A 19244-nucleotide genomic window follows, 5' to 3' on the forward strand; every position below is an offset into this window, starting at 1 on the left:
ATATTGTTGTTTTAAAGGACACTATTTGCTAGCATTAGGCTGCTGTTTGTGCATGCTCAGAGACTTATACTAATGAGAATGTAGATCTAGAAGAAGTTGTTGCACTGAACCCTTTATATTTTTTTAAAAAGTTATTTCATTTAGTGTGAAAAAGATGTCAACAAAATTGCACTTGATCCAGAGCCAGCTAAACATAATTTGACACTAAGTCTTAGCTAGAGTCCAGCAACTCAGCAGTAGCTTCTTAGTCCAAAGGGAATCTGTTGAGAGCTTGTTAGATCCCTCTAGACTACAAAGGAAGCAAGCAAGTCTGCCTTGTACGGTCTTCCCAAGAGGACACAATTAAACATCATCCAGTCCAGGAGCTACTTTATATGCTTTTGTTTTTAATAAAGCCCTTTGAGACGAAGAGCGGTGTGCAATATTCATCCTGCTTTTGGTCTATGTATGGTCTCTGTGCTGCTCATCAACAGAGTCTGCCATGCTTTCTTCTCAAATGTTTGCTGTCTAATGAGCAAACTCGCAATTAAACGGAAGGGCTCCTGCTTATTTGCTACTTCAGTACAAATGTAGCATGAGGAAATGCTGTTTTGTTTATGCATATTCTAGAAATAGAATTTCAGGTGGTTAATGTGCTTTTGTGATATACTCTTTCCTGCAAAATTCATCATTTCTGTAAAATGCAGGTTCTGTATTTACAACTTATTGTGGATTAGACTGTGGTATAAATCCTTCACTGAAGACGGCAGAATCATGGTAAGCTTTACTGACCTTAGCCACAAGCTGATTTTGATACAATGTTGATAAGACACCTGACACGCTGTTGTATTTCTCTGTGTTGTGTGTGTGAGAAAGCTTGCTCGTGGCATATTCCTCCCTGTGATGGTGTTCAGAGGAATTTATTACTGAAGGAACTGTCAACTGAGACAGAGTTCTAGCAAAATTAGGGTTCAGCCCACCCTGTGAGCTTGTAGATTTGAGAGCGCTAGAAGCCTTGTTTCTTATGTCTCTGCAATTACTGGACATTTGTTCTGGAAATAAGAAAGGGAACAAATATGCTCAAAGGGACTGAATGTCATCATATGGCAATTTTGCTTAATAATGCAATTTTTACCCTTTGTTATATGTGTGTGCAACCCATGGAAGGCAGACCATCAGCTCACATCATGCAGCAAAATATGAACTATTATATATATACAGCAATAGGAGGCAGAAACTGTCCAGCCCATGTACAATTAATATTTTAATTGTTGGACTTTGTCTGTGTGTTGTTTATGTTTGGGGGAATAGCATATTTGGAAAGTATATTTGAAAAGCTCTTCTATATCCTCTATTACTGCTTCGTCAGGGTATTTATGCCGTTGCAGCAGTTCTGATAAACCCACAGAAGAGAATTGCCTTTTCTGTGGACTGCATATTTGCTTGTATTTCTGCAGCAGTGTAGTAATGACTTTACTGTGTATTGCTGTATCTTAATAGTCAATTAAAATTCCCATTGAATTGACAAAATGGACTCAGGAACTTCTGAAGACTATTTGCCTAAAAGTACTCATGAGACTGTTCTGTTAATCACCACCACCACCACACTATTCAAAACTACTCAAAAGCCTAACCTTATTACAATAGAAAAAGTAGTGAGGCAGGAGAAAATATATCTTAAAAAAAAGGAAGCTTGTTATTGAATTGAGTCTCATCACTCTGCTGTGTCTGTGTCTCTTCCCTCATTTCTTTGTCCTCCAGCCCCACCACCATGTTTCTTCTTTCTTTTGTCCATTTTCCCAACCTCATTCTGTGTTATGTCTTTCTTTTTTTTTTCTGTTTCCCTCTCTCTTGTATTATCTAATAATAACAAATGGTGCACTGCCTTTGTGATGAGAAAGTGAAGGTGATGAATAGTCTTGTAGCAAGATTTCAGGGGCATCACACCGAGTTTGTGTAATTTTATTCTTTTCATAACAAATGTGTTTACAGCCTGCAGCATAGAATGAATGAAAATAACAAAGAATGCATAAGATAAATTCAGTGTGCGTAAGTATAGTGCTAACAGAGAACAGGGCTTGTGAAGCACGTGAGTCATTCCCATTCCTCCATTGCTCGTTTTGGCCAACCCACAGTGTTATCTTAAGTCTCATGATACTTGATGGTTTTCTTAATTCCCCACCTGCTGGAATCACCCATTATGTAGAAAACTTTTGCTTCCATTCAGTGTGTTTCTCAGTTGTCCTAGTTTCACTAGAAGGTGGGGTTGGGGAGAAGTTTTCATTTTTGTTTTTTTGTTTGTTTGTTTTTCCAGGTGTCATCTCTTGGTACTTTTATGATGATTTCCTCAGGGCATCCCCTATACAAAGAAGTAACAAACTTATGCAGTGTAGTGCACTGCCAGATGTGTTGTGGGATTGTGTTCATGATATTAAGCTACTCTTGCAATTGCTCCACAGAGGAAGCATGTTCCAGCTTTCACAGGCAGCTTCTGCAAGCAAGGCAAATGACAAAACTCTGGAAAAGCTATAAATAGGAAGCTCACAATTCAAAACACAAACAAATCCACAGGGCTGCTGTGTGCGGGAATAATAATAATTTTAGCCTTTTGAAACAACAAGGGCAGACTTAACTGAAAACAACATTTCAGTCTTCCTCATTTTATTGCCTCTGACCTTTTGTTTTTCCAGCATAGTGTGTGAAAGTGAATTGGCACTTTCAGGTGTACTTCTGTAACCCTACAGATGTGTTATTAACGTAGATTTTTCAAGTTTCCAGACACAAAAGAACCATGATATCATATGAAAACATACACAGAATGGGCATCTGCTTACAGGGTTTTCTTCCTTCTAGTATTTACTACAGATTGTGAGGAATCATTTTGGACAGAGATGAATGCTGTGGGAGCAGACAAACCAGCTTTAACAAGGAATAAAATCCAGGGGATAATGGGCAGGAATAGGGGAGTGAAAAGGGTGGGCTTTAAAAATGGTCAGGAAAATCAGTCTTTAACAGCAGCGAGAACTAACTCCATGATTTCTCAGGTCCAGGATTTCTTTGTAGTTAAATAGCTCATTTCCCTGGTGAGGTGTTAGTTTCCTCTTCCCCTAGTGGGACCTCCACAAAGTGGTGCACAGTCTGGTTTCAGTTACACTCTTAGGGCAAGGAGAAAAGACTTGTGCTCTATTGGGTCTACGTCCCCTTGGAGAGCTGGTCTGGGTGCTCCTCGGCTGCCATGACCCAGAGGGGCTGCTGTGCACTCCAGGACTGCTCAGGGTGCTCCCCCGTAAAGCGGGAAACACAATGACATGCTCTCTGGAAAAAAAAAAAAAAAAAAAAAAAAGGCAGAGTGCATGGAGAAATGGTATTTTTTGTTTTGAAGTGCAGCCAAATTAAGCGCTCAGGGACAAGGGTGACCTAATGTAACACTAATTTGATCCCCTTGTGTGTATACAGTGTAGCATAGTCTTTAGCTCATGATTACATACTGTTTTTTTTCAGATCTCTGATTCCTTCACTGCACAGGAGGGATTATGCACTGAGAACAAAACAGCAATGCACAGAAAAAATATGCTGATCTCTGTAGGATGCCCATCTCATATACAGCGAAAATGGAATTTATATGATGGCTAAGGCAGGAAAATGCAGGAAGAAAAAAATAAAGCACCTGAGGCTTCAAAAGTAGGTATAGCAGTTTTAGAAGTTACTACCCACCAGCTGTTCATTACTACCCTTTCGCTGGAGGTGTCTGCCTCCACAACTGAGTTACATTAACTGCTGATAGTTTAAGCCAGCTGACTTTGTGCTGAAGCAGACTAGAAGTTTTTATGAGGGCAATAAAATGGTTTAGCTGTTGATGTAGTAACAGCAGGGGATGACAACTTCTTAAATTGCCCAAACTCTATCCACAGGAAGATACCTGCCTCTACCTTGGATTTCTCCCTGCCTCTGTGCCATAGGCTTCCTAGTGACGGTGGGCAGGTGACAAAAATCTAAGTTTTCACAGCTGATCACTAAATGTTTTATTTGCAATTCACTCCATCTGGATAACCAAAAGGAAACACTTGGGGCCTGACTGACAGACAGAAATGTTGAACAACTCCCGCTGCAGCTGAAATTAATGGGTATACTCTTCTCTGAACATATGAAGCGCGTAACAGCGTGAGGTTGCAGGCTTCCCAAATTGATTTTCTAACTAGCTGATGCTTCTGATGATTTATCTTTAACCTATATAGGTCAGTTCCCTGTCTTGTAGTAATACTAGCAATACCCTCTCATCTCGCATGGGCATTGTAAGGATACATTTATTGGTATTTGTAAAGAACTTCATTATGGCTACTACTAGTTTAAGAAAACTGTCATTCCTATTAGAGGTACAAAGTGAAATTCAGCCCATCTGTTATGTACTGCCGTCCGATTCCAGCTTTTTCTCTCTTATACTTGTAAAATTCTTGAGTGTGACAAAAAATGATATTTTTAAAAAAGTTGACCTTTTTAGCATGTGGCAAATGATGCTTGGATATCCTTTTTACACTTGCAATGTGTGAGTGAAAGGATGGATTGAAAAACTTGTCTGCTTTTTTTTCCCCCCTTCATTCTAGCATAGAGTGCTTTCTTTCTCAATATTACAGAGTGCTTTTCAGTGTGTGCCCTGTTCTCTGCATTGCTTATCATTATTCTGTCAACTCTAAGTAGTGCTGATTAGGAAATTGATATGATTACTATCAAGCTATATATCACATGCTGATTCCAGTTAACAAAACACATTTTCTCAATACTAGTTAAGCTGCTAATGTAGTAAAATGCATGGCTGAATTATTTTCTGGAAATTTGCCTTACATCATCACTGGATGTTATAATTGTTTATATTGCCATGATCTGGTAGTAATACAGTGAAAGAAATAAGACCCATTCGTTTGCTTATTTGTGTGTATACTGCTTAATCATGACTCTGCATCTGTGACGAAGAAACTGCAATTTCAAATATCCCCTACTGGTAGTGCCAGAAGAAAACTGGAATACCTTCAGAACTCTCTCATTTTAAAAACATTGCTGAATTTCTTTGTGAACATATGAATATACATATCTTGCTTATTTGAGCAAGGATTTTTTTTTTTTCTCACTTGACTGTACTTTCTTCTTGTAGTACATATTGGTTCAGAAAAAGATTAGGGTTTACCCCACGTGGAGAGTGAGAAAAGGGAATTTTGGTATTATGTATCTCAGATTAGGAATTTATAATTTTTTAATATGCTGCATGTTGTAAATGAAGGGAAAGTTGGAGAAAAAGATAGACCAGATTTTAAGCACTACTGAATTGTTGCTGAATTGAAGGATTGTTGCTTAAACTGGGATAGTGATTAGAAAACCCTGTAATGTAAAAGAAAACAAGAAGTCCTGGTTTCTGCAAGAATTATAGTCCTGCTTGTTCAGTTAGAGACAAAAAAAAAAAAAAAGATTACGAAACATGCTTTTGTATATGGTTGGATGTGCAGGAATGTCTACACTCATCCTTATTTCAGACGATGTTCAGTACTTTTCTTCTGTGTGGGGGGGACTGCATCACAGGGGCAAAAGAAAAAGGGAAAGTTGCCCCCCAACCCCGCAAAACCAAGAGAAGGAAGTATTTTCCCAGTGCCCCCAGATCTCAAACCCAGGTCAACAGGACGCAAGTTTAGCAATGTTACTGCTGGGTGAGGAGGATTTCTCGGGGATAAAAGGCAATAAATGCAGAAATATCTTTGGGCAAGTGTTAATCTCTAGTGTGACCTGAACAAACTCAATTTTATTGTGAGCCATGTTAACAAGGAGCTGAGCCTATAAGCCTTGTAATAATAACAAAAAAGCAATTTATGCAAAATGGGGGCAATCCTCATCTCATGGTATCCAGAGAATATACAGTTTTATAGGTGATTAATTTCCAAAAAAAAAAGGATTGCATAAGTTATGTAAAAGCCTTTTAGCAGGCTGTTATTGAGAGGTATTAAGAGAAATATAAAGGGTATGGCACTTGAGGAAACAGCAAGGAATTATGGGACTATAGTATGAAGTACAGCAGAATTCATCAATGTAATTATTACAGAGCCACTGTAGTCATACTGTAGTTAAAAGCTATGCCAGATATATGAGACCAAACTGAATTCCCATCTTTTCTACTGCCTTCTACTGTCATAATTTCCAAAAAGAAACTTGTCTTCCAGAAGCTTTGAATTTCTTTTTCGTTTACCTTTGTCTTCTTGATATTTTTATTCAAAGTAGATAAAAATATAAATTTAAGAAGAATTTTTGTAATAACTCTATTTCTAAAACATTCTTCTGGTTTGAGGTTTGGACTTTTTCTTTTTTTCCTTCATAATATCAAAATGATTTAATCTAGTGATTTATAGCATGGTCACTCTGAAAAGAATTGAGTGCCACTATGTTTATGTATGTTAAACGATATGTTGAAAGACATATAGGTTTACATTTTCAAAAGTAGTCAGTAATTCACACTAGTAATTCACTCCATTTGATATGTAGAAAAAAAAAGCAACGAGTATTAAATCAGCATTTAATATCATGTTTCTTTAAGAGTATAAAGTTAGGTACCTGATATTTTTAATCAGTTTTGGTATAGTGGACCATAAATATTTTTGTTTGTTTATGAAGTAACAAACTATTATGTTTGTTGTTAGCACACAAAATATTAATTACAGTTGAGATCTTTCAAAGGAGCCAAAGGATGGTAGGCACCTAGGGCTAAATCTGCCAAGTCATTAGAGCTAAAAGAAATAAAGGCCTTGGAATGAATTGCAGAAAGTAGACACCTGAACTGGGACTTTAACACCGATGTTTAATAAATAAATAATTAGGGAAATTCATATATCTGTTGCCACTTCCAAGATGCTGAAAATCTTTCAGTGGCTATGGCTTATTTCAATTTTTAAAGTTCCTGATCCAGGCCAGAGTCCTTTTGTGTCTACGCAGAAACCCTGAGGCCTGGGGAAGGTTAAATATTTCCTCTACTCAGGAGGGTGCATTAACAACCCACCTGCAGTTTTATTTTGCTGGAGCCAGTCAGCAGAAGTTCCGTAGTTATTAGACAAACTGTTCAAATCGATAAAATTAGAAAAGCCAATCTTCAGGTCTGAAATAAAGCTTTCAAAGTGATGAGTGAGTTCAGACCTAATTTACATGCAGTGGTTGTTAGTACACATCTAACTAGCACTAAGTAATCTTCTTTAGCTTTGGCTTCTGAACTCCGGGCGGGGGAGGCTCGTGCCCGCAGCCTGTGCCACGTCCCTCAGCCCAGGCTGGGGCAGAGGTTTCCCGCACACCCCTCTGCTTTGTGTTTCCTGGTGTTTTCCTTGAGCAGCTCCTGCCTCATTCCCAGGTGCAGAAATCTGCCTGTGTATTTTACTAAAGGTATTAGATTGTACATGGGATTTTTGATTGTATTATGGGTCCAACACTGGAATTCCTAATTGGATTGAGTCCTTGACCATGAAAGTGCTGTTTCAGTTGCCAGTGTCCAAAAGGAAATCCTCAAAGCACCAATCTTGGCTGACAAAAGTAGGTTTTAACCTTATCTTTCAAGGATGTGCTACCTTAGTCTGCCAGCATCTGAAATCCCAACGTACTGGAACTTCTGCTTTTGAAATCCCACCTACATCTAAAGGTTTTCCACGCCAATAGCTAGAACTGTCTTCAGATTGCTCTTGGGCCACATGAAAATCATTACAGTGTGTGTTTAAGGCGAGGACAAGCCCAAGCAAACTAGCTGAGCGCGAGCATGAGCCCCGGCTGGGAGAGCAGGGACAAGCCGTGGCCGTAGGGTCCCCGACTGCTGCTTCCCCGGGGCCACAGGGGGGAACGCATGGGCGCTCGGAGGTGCTGGCGGCAAAGGGGGAGCAGGTGGAGAGCAGCGACGTGGAGGCTTTGGTTCGCGCTGATAGCCAGGCGTCATGTCCTTCAGCCAGGAGGGCCTCCCCACATTTAAACAGCTTACAGCCAAATATCTGACTCTGACATGTTCAACTGGGCTTGTTTCAGGGAACAAAATAATTAGTCCAGCACCAAGCAGTACATCCTGCCCAGTTATGTGACTCATAAAATCCAGATTTTCTCACCCAGTGCCATACCCAGCAGAGCTGGTTTCTCGTAGCTGGTCTAACTCTGTTAGGAGAAGGAGGTCATATATGATATGAAGCCGGGAGAAAAGGGGAGGAAAAGGCCTGCAGTTACTGAGGCAAAAGTTTACTGTCCTCAACTCCGCTGCGGCAAATACAAGCAGTTCTACCCTCTGTAGAGGTAGTGCTAGGGGATTATTTGCTGTATTTCAACATCAAAAAAACAACATCTATGTTTTAACTAATCCCTCAGATTTATACTCAATTAACAAGAGACTTGATAGTATGATTAAATGTTTTCAGAATACATTTATAAGTAAGCAATATTTTACTCAATTTTTATAGTTTACAGCAAAACTGCTAATTAGATAAAGTTAAAAATGTTCCTACAAAACAGGGCTATCAGTGAATTAAATTGTGGTGGCTCTTTAAAAGCCTGCTTATGTTTCAAAGGCATTTTTGCCTTTAAAACATTTATTCCAGGCTACATTTTTAGAACAAGAGCAAATTATTTCTGCAATTAAGTAGTTTATACTCTCCTTTAATTTATTCCATCTCTGTCATTATATTGTCCTTGAAACTACTTTCTGTTACTGTCTAACATGATAGCCTCAGGACAAAAATGAAAGTGAGATGATATATCTCCACAAACTTTCTTGGTGAAATATTTTAAAAAGTTTCCGATTGTAGACATTTGGATTTAACTAGAAGATGAAAGAACAATGAAACCAAGAGATTAAAGGAACAAAAGCAATTATTTTAAATGTTCAAGGATTAATATTGCAACTTTAGAATGATAACACCATTATAATTGCACCAAATTATTTATACAAGTAACAGAAAAATTGTTTTATGTTACTTCTCCTATTCCTCTGTGAAGAATAATGTCTTCTGTGTCAGTCTGTTTTCTCCTAAATATGATTCCCAGAAATGTGTCACCGTGACATTTTTCTAAATATGGTCTTAATAAGAGGCTTAACATTAATGGTTTAATGCTTTGAAAACTTTCATAAGATTATCAAACTAATTCTTAAAAATGTATAATTTATTCATTTTCAGAAACTGATGTTCAGTTCAATGTGTGCTAATTTTCCCTTTCAGAGATAATCTAAACAGAACGAGCAAATTCTAAAAGTAAGACATTTGTTGTTGGAGTAGTGTGTGAGAAAGTGAGGGAAAAAGATTAGAAGGCATATTCTTTCGCATGTTACAGAATTTATCAAATGTTTATTTTGCATAGGCTACCATTTTTAAGAGATTATTTATTTTAAATTATTTTAAAATAATTTTTTACTCTGCTTAACCACTCTTACATTTTCTGAACATTAATGGTCATCATTTATGCTTTGAATTTCCACAGACTTGACATGCATAGGGTTAGAGTGACTGGCTGCATCATAGCAGCCACAGCTTAAATTTCAAGAAACGAGATTCAGACCTCCCTGCATTGCTTTGAATGCTGCAATATTTTCTTTACACAGAATTACCCTTTTATGTCTATTTACATTTGTATTTATTTTCTCCTTGCTTAGTCCTAACAACTTCATCAGCGCCTTGCAAAGAAGAAAATAAGCACAGTTCCTCCTCCAAAGAGTTTAGATTCTCTCAAATAGATAAAAAGAAGAAAAGATTCAATGAAGAAACGCAGAAAAGGATATATAGATGTTATGTTACTTTAACTCACTACCAGTTGTTGACTGAGCTGAAGTCTGTCTGCATCCCTGTAATTTTGATACCATTTCTAATCAACCAGAAAAAAAAAATATGGTAAGTGAGAGAGCAGCGCAGTTGTGCAGGAGCAGAGAGCATGAGCCCAAGGTCCCACCCCAGCGGCTCCCAGAGGCAGCGGGTTCCCATCAGACAGGCAGGAGAGTTGCTGGCTTGGCCTTGCCTGGGAACGTTTTCTCATCAACTCCAAGATACAGAAAAGATGCCTTCACTGCATAGTGCTTTTCTTAGATTATCACTTCAGCCTCTTAACAATTTCTTTCCCAGAGATTACTCTGACCACTAAATAAGAGTATCAGGCAGATTTGAATCTTCTCCTGAGGAATGGTGGTTGGGTATATCTGAAATACAGTAGCAAGCAATTCAGCTTGCTTGTTATTATATGCGACTCAGCTACTTATTCTTCAACCTACTGACACTCCTACTGAAAGTGATATTATGTGTGTGTGTGTGTGTGTGTGTGTGTGTGTATATGTATACACACACATACAGATGCATTTAAACAAAAATTCTAGTGATGCTCTATAGTGTTCAGACACTGCTGCTTTACTCGCTTTACACAACCACATGGACAGACAGACATCTATATCTATTTTTATATACATGCATATCTGTACTTTTATATACATGAATATGCATTCTTGTACACAGATACATTTATTTTTATGTATGCATGAATGGTTTTTTTTAAAATTGTAGTTATCTGTCATATTATTAGTCATTGAAACTGCATAAATTGAATGCTGTCTGTAACAGTTTTGCAAGTGACTACTGTCTGAAAATGTAATTCTCTGTTATGTCAGCATGCCTTTTTCAACATTTTTTTACTGTGACAAAATTTTATAAAACACTGGCACTGAGCATGCATATTCTGTATACTGAAGAAGTGTTTACCCACACAAATGCATGTGTATGATGCTGAATCACACTGAAATAAAATATTTTTCGTGAAGGAACACGTAAATACTAACCAGTATTTTTCAAACACAACTATTTCATGTATTACTGGGGAAAATAACAGCATTATTATAAAACATGTTTTAGAGAGGAAGAAATTCAAGCAAAGACATTTTTGAAAGTGTCTGTTAAGTTTGGATACCTCAGAAGTTGGATGTACAGCTATAGAAATCCTGCCTTTTAGGAACATCTTTAACTATGATTGATCTTAGTGGGTGTTAGCGGTGATTAGTGTCTCTGAGAGAAACACTGGAGAGGTTATGAAATAAGAACGTATCTAAAGCTGGTTTAGAAAGTACCAGCAGATGGCACACATGAGTACATAGTGGTGTTTTCAGGTTTGGAGGTTGTGTTTTTTTGTTTTTGTTTTTTTTTAAGAACATCAAAACTTTCTTGAGGACATCAAATGACACTCTGTGCACAACTTTTGAATGTTACTATGAAAACTGAAATTTCCAAAGACCATTTCCTTATGCTAGCTAAGGAAAAAACAAAAGAATCTGCAACTGATGAATACATTGAGGAAAGTATTTGTCTAAGTCATTAAATAAAAATACATCCCCAGTACAGAGAAAACTCAGTTCCTATTCCAGATACAGATTAAAGGTGTTATTTGTATACACCTCTTGATCTTCACACTTGTCTTCTTTGCTGGAGTGTATAAAAATACATTAAAAACATCAGCATTGCAAAAAAGGATTTAAAAGCAACTTGTCTTCTGGAAAATGTTTGTTTCATTGATGTTTGAGTTTACAGAGAAGAAGAAATAGAACTGCATTTCTGACCACTTGGAAATGGATTCTTGTCAAAGGCACTAACTGTCCTAACAGTGCAATGCTATGTCTGCTCTGTCTCACTGCCAGGCTCAGCTATAGAAACAGCATAATTATGAGAGTCGCAACAACTCCCTTATCTAGTATGAACACTTGCTACTGTTAACTGCATTTCAATGTGTTGAAGATGAAGCAGAGAATTAAAATTTAAGCTGAGCTTTTTTTTTTTTTTTTTTCCTTTTACACCTTTAAAAATCTTCCAGAACAGCTCAGGAGCAGATGATGTTAACAAGGCTTTGAGCTGCCTTTGTTGCCCAGGGCATATCACCTGCCCTTGTCTCTGAGCTGTTTCCATCCTCACAAGCTTCTCTCCTTGTCCTGCTGAATTTCTGTTCTGCCTGGCTTCTCGTGCCATCGTCATTACCTTGGGACTATGGCATTTTAGAACTAATATTTTCGAATAACCTTGGAGGAATATTCTCTATTCCTGTGTCTCATTGCCCATAAATATATTGTCCAAGTGTAGATGCTACTAGTAAATCAATCTAGATATACTTATGCTCTTCTTAAAGATAATTAGCCCAGTAAGATCAAGGGCACCTGAGCCTGACCTAAAATTCTTGGTCCAAAGATTATTCATGTCAACAAAAGTACTTCCAGAGAGAACCCTGGGTGCTGTGTGAGGCAACCAGAATAAGCATCTTCTGGTCTACCAGAACCACAAAATCACATGGATATTCAAATTATAGTAATGAAGTAATTGTAAGATTATTAAGAATTGGTGAACTTCTGATAGTAGAAAATCTAGCTGCTTAAGTATACTAAGAAGTTATTTCCAAAGCATCTCACAGAATCACTGAAATAACAAAGACCTCTGAAGAAGGAAAGAACAAATGCATCTCAGTTAGAGTTGGGAGAACTGGAGAAAAATCCCTCCAAGAATGAGTCTAAATTCATTATATATCAAACAACCTAATAACAGTGATTATGTTTTTTGTCATTGCAGAGATGATGAACATTTTCGAAAGCAAGTGGAAATTTCCATTCTATAGTCATTGTAGTTGTCTAATACTGCTGCATGTTAGTTTCTTAGAGCACTGTGGTAGTGTCAAACATAAACAGATTACTGTAGAAAATCACTAGCCAAAAACAACAAAGAGGCCAGATTATATCTAGGCCTTCTGATGATCAGAGCTTTAATACACTTTATATTCTGTTTTATAAATAATAAATGTGAAATGGTTGTGTCAGTAACATCAAGACTTACATAGTGATTACTTTAAAATTAAATATAAGTAAGCATATTTAAAACAAGTGTTTTCATTAAGTACAAAGCCTAAGCAGCCAAACATGAACAAATAGCTGAGATGAGATTTATCATCTTTAGATCATTTGTATCCTATTTGTAATGACTCCTTTCCTGCACTAAAATAAAAAAACTAAAACTATCTATCTCATAAAAGTGTATCTAGTAAAAGATAACCATTTCTCTGGAACGATTTTCAATTTGTTGCAGAGCTTCAGAAGGAAATATGCTAGCACCAGGATTTGTTTTCCCATTTTTGTTTCATATATGCTGATTTAATATTTTGCTGGTCTTATTTAAATAGTATACCATCTTTTGTGAACTAAAGAGATTTTATTAGCAGCAGTATTACCAACTGCTCAAACTGGAATACATAAAATTACTTATTATAATTTCTTTTTTTCACACCACAAAATAAGCCTCCTTATCACTATAAACTACATAAGTAAACTGTGAAATTCTAAATGTACATATAACAACATCTAAGTCTGAGCACTCAGCTTACCCATGTTATCTTTACCTGGAATTAAAATAAAATTAAGATAAATTTTCAATGCCCTGCCAAAGAAATTCAGGTGAAGGTTCAATAAATTTAATCAACCTTTCCAAAGTAATGAGAAATTAATACTCAAATCATCTACATTTTATACATTTGATATTCAGCAATGCCATTTAAAGCTTAAAGTTGCAAGAATTATGGGAGCTCTCAAGCTAATATTGATCTAATTCCTTCAGTACAATGACAATGTCAATTACTTTACCTTTTTTTAGATCATATGAGAAGCATGTATGCTATTAGAAACAGTACATAATAGAAAGGTTCTCCCAAATTGAAAAAATAAATTTCCTGAATATTTTGGTTGCAGCTGACTCAGATTTGAACTAAAAGATTTTATAGATTGTCCTAAGTGAAAACTAATAAACAACTTTTATGTGTAAACTTTAGACTATTTAAAGAAATTGGTTTAAGCTTTAATTAAAAATCCATTGTCATTTGCTTTCTAGTTTTATGGCTGGAAATATTGTTCCAGTCCTAGTTTTTTTTCCCCCTTTTAGGATACTAGAACTATTACTGATCAATGCAATGTCTGAATTATTCCATTCAAATTCAGCACACAAAGTACTATCACAAACTTATGCTTAGACTGTTATGCCTTCTTTCAATCTTTCCAGTAAAATGAAAGAAAGCCAGTATTCCTGTCATTGTTTGCACTATATAATTTTATTTCTTTGTTTAATATCTTCTTCTTATTTATACCAGCCCTCTGACAAACTAAATTATCTCCAAGTGTAGGTCATATAATTACTAGTTTTCTTTACCTATCAGGATAGAAGATGGTTTTCAGGGAAAAAGGTAAGACAGTGGCCTAATAAGCTCCCATAGCACACCTCAGATGCCTATGTCTAAGACTACACTAAATAGATTGTTTACAAAAATATGCGTCAATATAGTGTGCATGGAAGATGTAGCCAGCCTCTGCCCAGAGCACTTTGCTAATGAGTTGGAAGCTTTTAACTGTTGTTTTTGCAAAGTCTTCCCATGTGCTCCAAGAGGAAAGTACAGTGCCTTCAACTGTTTGGAAAGCGCCTAGTATATTGTGGGCATGACCAGAAAAAAATGTGTTGATCAGTGGCCAACCTACATGTTGGCAGACCAGCTACAGAACTCAGAGGTTTTAGTTTCCAGGTGTCTATTGCAATAGAGCAAAGAAGGTGTTGAGTCACAGAATCACACAGAATCACGCAACAGTTGAGGCTGGAAGGCACCTCTGGAGATCATCTAGTCCAACCTCCCTGCTCTAGCAGGGTCACCTACAGCAGGTTGCCCAGGACCCTGGCTGGTTTTGTCACGGCCAAGAAAACTGTAAAAAATTTGTTACAACTAATGTAAGATTGTTGTCTAAGATAAGCCCTCTAGATTTCAGCTTTTTTGAATTGCTTGTGCATTTATACATATAATATTTATAATTAAAATATCAAACGTGAACCAAAGGACAGTTCAACACATAATTTTTCCCTCAAGGCCAAAATGAATCTCAATCTTGTCTTCTGAAGAAGAATCAGAAGCAAGATGCTATATCAGAAGAAGAACAAGAACAAGAATCAGAAGAGAAAAAAGTTATATCCAGTTACCTGATCAAGATTTGACATCTCCCTTCTGAAGGATTTTTCTGTGTGGAGAGTTCTTGGGTTGGGAGAGCCACAGCCACCGCAGCCCCCTGTCCCATGCACCCCCCCTCTCCTCACCCACCGGCGCTGCACAGAGCTACCCTGTGCTACTTTGGCTATCCCACAAGGATTTCCCATGCTGGCCTGTGGTGCATCCTAATTAAATTCCTCCCCATGGCCCTTTCTATGAATTTCTGTTCTCTTGTGCTGCATGGCTGTGTGCAGTGAGTGCCTTCAGAGCTGAGGGGTCTATGCTCTGATGGGGAGCAGGAGGCACTAGCTGAAGCTCCATGCTGCAGGCCTGTGCTTGGTGTATGCGGCTTTTAGGTCTTAAATGTTGTATTTTTCAATGAGAAACACTGAAGCACAAACCTAGTATGTCTTTGCATAATGGAAAAAAATGGCCGAAATGAGAGACTATACATCGCAGTCTCTGGGCAGTGTATAAACATTTTAAAATATTATGCCCAGAAATGCATGCCCTTCTTGGAGGGAAAGAAATGTGTTACCACTTTCATCACATGATTTAGAGTTTGGGCCTATTCATCTGTTTGAAGCCAAAGAGAGAATAAAGAAACAAGGCTGTCCTTATTGTCAGTTCTTTGACAATACAGGGAATATACAGAACTGGCTTCTTGTATTTCTGCTATCATTTGCTTTCTTTTAGACAGAGGCGCGTATTTCTTTTTAAAGTCTCACAGCTGTTGGCTGTCTGTGATACAATACCCTCCATTCTCTACTTCGTCAGTACAAGAACAGTTCTAACCAAAATTAAAACAACAATGCATTGGGAATTGTGACAAAGAAGAGGCCTTTCTCTAGAGGACTCTTCCTCAGATTTGTTCCAAAAAACATTCCACTGCAGCAACAACAGAAAAATGCCTAATGTGATAAAGCTAAGCAGAACATACATGTGATTCCTCTTTCAAAGAGACAACTTAGCTGTTTAAATACTTAAATCATTAAAAGCTCAGATATTAAGTGCAGCTGTGTGTATAAAAGTGGGTGTATTCTTTCTATGACCCAGAGCAATACCCTCTACAGCCACTAAGCAGTCACTCAGACACTTTATCTCTCACTTTCCCTTTCTCCCTCCTTTTCTGGGCTAGAAGAAAACAAGTGTAACTGCAGCTGGTGGTTGCCTCTAGTCTTCCAATGACCTTTACATTCCTTTGAAAGAAGAACGGCTGCTGCATATATTCAAATATCATGGGTATGATTGTTTGATATTGATAATTATGTCTTCCTATAGGGACCAACCTAGAAAAAGGCACAAATAAATATCCTAAAAGCTGAATTAGTTTAACCTGTTGCATGCTGAATGTTTACAATCAGCATTACAAAAAAAATCTTCCCCTGTGAAGAGATTCCCCTGTGAAAGCAATTGTTCTGGGAGACAAGATATAGTGGAAAACATTGGAAGAGAAAACTTAACAGCTGTTTTACAAGAGATCAAAAGTTAAGAATTAGTTTATAAATCTTACCTACAGAGGGATCCTGCCTATACTGAATAATATTTATTACCTTGAAAAGAACAGTGTGTCATTTTGCTATATATCTCATTTTAACCACTGTATGTGGGGGACTAACTCACCTACTTAGACATAAACTTTTTCTCATCTGTGGTTGAAATAATAACTTGTGGCTTTGCTGATTACAGGGGAAAAAAACTTCCCTGAAATCAGGTAGTGGAGTGTTAGTAATAAAATAGATGATCCTGTCATCCATTAATACATTGGGTTCGATCCAACATAACAAAGTACAGGGTTCCCTAATTTGGTTAAGGAGGAGTTTTATGGTTTTGTTTTCTTTCCATGTTGCTACAGTTGCCATTGTTTTATAGCAGTTGTTTCACTAATATTCATTTGTTTGCTTATTCAAATGTAAATAACAGGAGCTGTTGTCCTCTAAATTATAATGGGAACCGTGGTCTGAGAGCAGTGTCTCGGGTGTTGTGTGGTATTCTGTGCATCAAGGATTTGTTGTCAAATTCAGTGTTTGCCTTAAAAATTACTTTAAGGGTTTGGGGCTTCTCAGACGCTTGGTTCCAGAGTATAACTGTGATAGTCTAATAGGAGCCAAAGGGTTTTGTTCATTTGTAGTGTGAAAAACAAAACAAACTGATGTTACCTTTTGTTACTTGGAAGTGAAAGCTTGACAAAGGGATCAAGCCATGGGATGTTGCTGTAAGCAACATAGACAGCTTACAGACTCATTTCAATTTTTTCATCCAGACCAAGCCAAAATAGTAAAGGAAAGGATAAGAATTATCATTTCTAATTCTAGTGATCTTGGTACCACCTCTTTAACCTTAAAGATTAGGTCATCTATAACTGTTAGTTTCTCACAAATAACTGAAGCCCTGTCACTGTGGCAAACAAAATATTTGTCTTGGTTGACTGGCAGTCTTAGTTTCCCTCAGCACATATAAGTTAGTATCTCCTTAGTTAAAAAAAAGTTTAGTGTTTTTGTTTGCTTGCTTGCCACATGGAAAGTGTCCATGTCTAAATTAACTCGTACTTCAGATGACTGTAATGTACTGTCATCTGTGCTAGAGACAACCTGTGTCGAGGACTGTCAATGCCTACCACATTTCTGGCTTGCCTTTGAAAAACTTGAATTTCTGCAGGTACGAAACTATTCTTAGTGACTTTGCTGATACCGCCACTAATATGTTTCTTTCTAATTGCCTCCAGAGGCTTCTCAATGTCTCTACTCCATTTTATATACTAAAATAAATACTCCTTGCAACAGTTTGTCAAGACTTGGTGTCCCTGACAAGCTGTAATATTTAAATGATCCTCTTCCTTTCATGCACTGAGTCTTCTGCCAATACTTAACTGAATCCATGAGAAATTGCTACATCCCAATTTTTATCATAGTGTTCTAATGCATTTACATTTATTTGACTTTTTCCTCTAGTGCCTGGTACCTGGATTAGTAACATGTTCTTACACAGTTCTCTAGTCTCTTTATCGCAAACACACCACAGACTTTGGAAAATTTCTTTTTCCACTTTCTTTGGAAATGCTTCTTGGGCAGAATCTACATTAAGAAATAAACATGGGTAAATATATCCTCTTTTGTCAAGTATTAAATGTAATTATTAATAAAGATAGTCTTTTTTATCTGATTTCTCACTCAGCTGCAGTATCCAAGGTACTGAGAAGTTGTACATCAGTTAATTAAAGGCCAAATTTTGGAAGTTATTCTTTGCAGATAGGCTTCTGCGACCAAGTAAAATCTGTCTAAATATAGAACAGCAAGACAGTCTTAGTTCTGTATTCTCAACTTCATTGTTTTATGAGACCATCTGTAAATAATTACACCTAATGCTTTTTAAGTTATAAAATCTAACTGAGTTGAGCTGAGTTGGTAATGCACAAGGCATTTGCTATGCAGCAAATACTACTGAATCTGCTGGATCTATAATGGTATCTTATGTGATACGTTATCCAGAAAATAGTCCTAATCCATTAAATATATTTTTGTGTCCTAGAGTACTATCTGGCTTACTACATCTTAGTGGAAATGGAATACAGAAATCCATCCATGACATTACCTGTTTAATGAATTTATGAGCTAGACATGTTCAGAAATTGATTCATAGTCCTGTGTTGTTTTTTATCCTGATGAGTGCACTATTGTGCTTAAGTAAAGCCTCATACATGTGTAACCAGGATATCTCCCTTTGACTTCTCGCTAGAAAGGGGAGATCAGTCTTTTGGTAAATAACAGTAAGCGCAATTTTGATAACTGGAAGATGCTGGTGATGCACGTGATTTCCCATGGAATGATGTGATCATTGAATCAGGAGTTAGTACAGTTCCTTCTTCTTGCAGGGGATCTTCCCCATTACAGTTATATCTGTTCTGCAAAATGTTGGCTTTTCTGTCTTCTTTTTTTTCCTCTTTATTGGTAAAATTCTGCCCAGGTTTTCTTCGCATTTCTTGTGTGATACCCAACGCAAGACAAGTTGTGTAACATTGCTGTGTTTTTGCCCCAAAGTGACCCTTCCTTCAGATCTGTTTCTTTTCTCCTTCTCTGTGTTGCAGGGTTTGGGGCTTGGCTGGTTGTTTGATTGGTTGGTTTTGACCTTACTGACTGCCTGAAACAACACTGAGAGTTTACTGTTTCATCGATAGTATCTTCTTTATATGCGTAGTACACCTGAGTTTGCTACTTCATGGATTCTAGCAACACACTTATCAGCCTTGCAGGGAG

The 19244-nt window shown here is 37.3% G+C and overlaps 1 protein-coding gene across 1 annotated transcript in view; it reads left to right on the forward strand.

Annotated features, from left to right (window-relative positions):
• The first annotated feature begins 743 nt into the window (after positions 1–743).
• The window catches only part of HS3ST5 (heparan sulfate-glucosamine 3-sulfotransferase 5), an 83149-nt gene continuing 64648 nt past the window's right edge, over positions 744–19244 (forward strand). The window contains exon 1 of the mRNA XM_013948831.2: positions 744–756. The gene's annotated coding sequence lies outside the window, so the exon portion shown is untranslated. The remainder of the gene's footprint in view (positions 757–19244) is intronic.

The sequence above is a fragment of the Apteryx mantelli genome, chromosome 3 (genome assembly GCF_036417845.1).
Source record: "Apteryx mantelli isolate bAptMan1 chromosome 3, bAptMan1.hap1, whole genome shotgun sequence".
NCBI lineage: Eukaryota > Metazoa > Chordata > Aves > Apterygiformes > Apterygidae > Apteryx > Apteryx mantelli.